Raw genomic sequence first — 4,819 nt, 5'->3', positions numbered from 1 at the left:
AAAAAAACAGGAAGACAGCTTAAGAGAACTATGGGACAACTGGAAACGTAATAATATTCGCATCATAGGAGTCCCCGAAGAAGAAGAAAAGGAGCAAGGGATAGAGAATATATTCAAAAAAATGTGAGAGAAAACTTCCCTAATTTGGTGAAGGAAGAAGGCATTCAAGTTCAAGAAGCACAGAGAGTCCCAAGTAAGAAGAACCCAAACAGGCCCACACCAAGACACATAGTAATTAAAATCCCACAAATTAAAAACAAAGAGAGAATCCTAAAAGCAGCAAGAGATAAGCAACAGGTTACCTACAAAGGGAACCCCATAAGGCTCTCAGCTGACTTCTCACAAGAAACAATACAGGCCAGAAGAGAGTGGCATGAAGTAATCAAAGTCATGAAAAACAAGAATCTGAATCCAAGACTACTCTACCCAGCAAGGCTATCATTCAAAATAGAAGATCAAATAAAGAGCTTCCCAGACAAAAAAGGCTAAGGGAATACATTAGCACCAAACCAGCTCTGCAAGAAATGTTAAAAGGACTGCTGTAATTAGCAGTAGAAATTGGAAGAAAAATAGAACCACACTAAACAAAAATGGCAATAAATAAGTACATATCAATAATCACCTTAAACGTAAATGGATTGAATGCTCCCATAAAGAGACACAGAGTAGCTGATTGGATAAGAAAGCATGACTCATCTATATGTTGTTTACAAGAGACCCACCTCTCAACAAAAGACTCACATAGGTTGAAAGTGAAGGGATGGAAAAAAATTTTCCAGGCAAATGGAAAGCAAAAAAAACCTGGGGTAGCAATTCTCATATCTGATAAAATAGATTTCAAAATGAAGACCATAACTAGAGACAAAGATGGCCACTACATAATATTGAAAGGATCTATCCAACTGGAAGATATAACCTTGATAAACATATATGCACCCAATATAGGAGCACCAAAATATATTAAAAATCTTCTGGAGGACTTCCAAGGAGAAATCGACAACAATACAATCATAGCAGGGGACTTCAACACCCCATTGACAGCACTGGATAGATCCTCTAGGCAAAAAATTAGCAAGGAAACAGAGACTCTAAATGAAGCACTAGACCAAATGGATTTAATAGATATCTACAGAGAATTACACCCCAAAACTACAGAATACACATTCTTCTCAAGTGCACATGGGACATTCTCAAAGATAGACCACGTGATAGGACACAAACGAAATCTCTACAAGTTCAAGAAGATTGAAATCATATCAAGCATCTTCTCAGATCACAATGGCATGAAACTAGAAATCAATTGCAAAAAGAACATGCAAAGACATTTCAACACGTGGAGGCTAAACAGCATGTTATTAAACAATGAATGGGTCACCGAGGAGATCAAGGAAGAAATTAAAAACTTCCTGGAAACCAATGAAAATGAACACACAACAACACAAAATCTATGGGATGCAGCGAAAGCAGTTCTGAGAGGGAAGTGCATAGCACTACAGGCCTACCTCAAAAAACAAGAAAAATTTCTAATTGACTGTCTAACCTCACAATTTAAAGAATTAGAAAGCAAACAAAAAGAAAACCCCAGAGCAAGTAGAAGGAAGGAAATAGTAAAGATCAGAGCAGAAATAAATGACATAGAGACCAAAAAAACAATTCAAAGGTCAATGAAACAAAGAGCTGGTTTTTTCGAAAAGATAAACAAGATTGATGGACCCTTAGCTAGATTCACCAAGAAACAAAGAGAGAGAACCCAAATACACAAAATCAGAAATGAAAGAGGAGAAGTAACAACCAACACCACGGAAATACAAAAGATCGTTAACAACTACTATGAACAACTATATGGCAACAAATTCGACAATCTAAGCGAAATGGACAAATTTCTAGAAACACACAGTCTCCCAAAACTATTCCCTGAAGAGATAGAAAACTTGAACAGACCAATAACAACTAAGGAAATTGAAGAGGTAATCAAGACTCTCCGAGCAAACAAAAGCCCAGGCCCAGATGGTTTCACGGGGGAGTTTTACCGAACATTCAAAAAAGAACTAACACCCATTCTCCTCAAACTATTTCAAAAAATTCAAGAAGAAGGAAGACTTCCTAACACGTTCTATGAGGCCAGCATAATTCTAATTCCAAAACCAGAAAAAGACACTACGAAGAAAGAAAACTACAGGCCAATATCCCTGATGAACATAGACGCCAAAATCCTGAACAACATATTAGCAAATCGGATCCAGAAATACATCAAAAAAATTATTCATCATGACCAAGTGGGATTCATTCCAGGGATGCAAGGCTGGTACAATATTCTCAAATCAATAAACGTGATACACCACATAAACAAAATGAAGAATAAAAACCACATGATCATATCAATAGATGCTGAAAAAGCATTCAACAAAATCAAGCATCCATTTCTGATAAAAACGCTCAGCAATGTAGGAATAGAGGGATCATATCTCGACATAATAAAGGCCATATATGAAAGACCTACAGCCAACACCATACTCAATGGACAGAAACTAAAAACATTTCCATTAAGAACAGGAACAAGACAGGGATGTCCACTTTCGCCACTCTTATTTAATATTGTACTGGAAGTCTTAGCCACAGCAATCAGACATGAAGAAAAAATAAAAGGGACCCAAATTGGAAAGGAGGAAGTGAAACTGTCATTATTTGCAGATGACATGATATTGTACATAGAAAACACTAAAGACTCCATCAAAAATCTATTAGACTTAATAAATGAATTTGGCAAAGTAGCAGGATACAAAATTAACATCAAGAAATCGATGGCATTCTTGTACATCAATGATGAACTCACAGAAAGAGAAACTGAAAAAACAATCCCATTTACCATCGCGCCAAAAAAATTAAGATACCTAGGTATAAACTTAACCAAAGAAGTAAAGGACCTATTTGCAGAAAACTACAGGTCATGGAAAAAAGAAATAGAGGAAGATATAAAAAAGTGGAAGCACATACCCTGTTCATGGATTGGAAGAATTAACATAATTAAAATGTCCATACTACCCAAAGCAATCTATAGATTCAATGCAATCCCCATCAAAATACGAACGACATATTTCATAGAACTAGAACAAATACTTCAAAAGTTCATATGGAACCAAAAAAGACCCCGAATAGCCACAGCAATCTTGAAAAAGAAGAATAAAGTAGGTGGGATCACAATACCAGATATGAGGTTATACTACAAAGCGACTGTAACCAAAACAGCCTGGTACTGGCACAAGAACAGGCATATAGACCAGTGGAACGGAACTGAAAACCCAGAAATGGACCCAAGGCAATACGCTCAATTAATATTTGACAAAGGTGGCAAGAGCATACAGTGGAGTAAAGACAGCCTCTTTAATAAATGCTGTTGGGAAAATTGGACAGCTACATGCAAAAAAATGAAACTAGACCATCAACTTACACCATACACAAAAATAAACTCAAAATGGATAAAAGACTTAAATGTGACCCGTGAATCCATAAAAATTCTAGAAGAAAATGTAGGCAACAAAATTTCGGACATCATACGGAGCAGAATTTTCACTGATACATCACCTAAGGCAACAGAAATAAAGGAGAAAATGAACACATGGGACTACATCAAACTAAAAAGCTTCTGCACAGCAAAGGAAACAATCTTCAAAATGGAAAGGGAACCCACTGTATGGGAGAACATCATTGCCAATGATGTATCAGATAAGGGGTTAATTTCCAATATATATAGAGTGCTCATACAACTCCACAAAAGGAAGACAAAGAACCCAATTAAAAAATGGGCAGAGGAGCTGAATAGACACCTCTCCAAACAGGACATACAAATGGCCAAGAGACATATGAAGAAATGCTCAACATCACTAATCATCAGAGAGATGCAAATTAAAACAACAATTAGGTATCACCTCACACCTGTCAGAATGGCCGCCATCAACAAATCATCAAACAACAAGTGTTGGCGAGGGTGTGGAGAAAAGGGGACTCTAATACACTGCTGGTGGGAATGCAGACTGGTGCAGCCGCTATGGAAAACAATATGGTGCTACCTCAAAAAATTAAAAATTGAACTTCCATTTGACCCAGTGATCCCACTGCTGGGAATATACCCTAAGAAGCCTGAAACACCAATCAGGAAGAATATATGTACCCCCATGTTCGTAGCAGCACTATTTACAATAGCTAATATCTGGAAACAGCCCAAGTGTCCACCAGTAGACGAATGGATCAAAAAGCTGTGGTACATATACACAATGGAGTACTATGCAGCGGTAAGAAAGAAAGATCTCTTATCCTTTAAGATGATATGGAGGGACCTGGAAAGTATTATCCTAAGTGAAAGAAGCCAAGCAGAAAAAGACAAATAGCACATGATCTCACTTATATACGGAATATAATGAACATAACAGTCTGAGGAATACAGTAGACCCAGACACATGGAAGTAGGGCACAGACTGACATCCCTCAGAAGAGGGGATACGGGGTGGGGGGGTGGGAAGAGGTAAACCACAGAACTTATATGCATGTATGCATGACCAATGGACATGGACAACTAAGCCGGGGACAGGGTGGAGGGGGGGGTGGGGGGTGCCAATGGGGTAAAAAGGTAAAATATCTGTAACAAAAAAATAAATAAAAATTCATAAAATAAAAAAAATACTGAAAGAAAAAAAAAAAGAGCTCTCCTGCCAGGCTTCCTTCAGCAAAGCTTTCCAGAACAACAGTCTAATGGTGGCACATCAGAGCCCAGACCCAAGTCAGTCTTTTGTGTAGGCATTGAACAGCACAAAACTTAACTCCC

This window comes from Molossus molossus, unplaced genomic scaffold, assembly GCF_014108415.1.
Source record: "Molossus molossus isolate mMolMol1 unplaced genomic scaffold, mMolMol1.p scaffold_m16_p_2, whole genome shotgun sequence".
Lineage (NCBI taxonomy): Eukaryota > Metazoa > Chordata > Mammalia > Chiroptera > Molossidae > Molossus > Molossus molossus.
Note: the sequence above shows the minus strand (reverse complement) of the source record.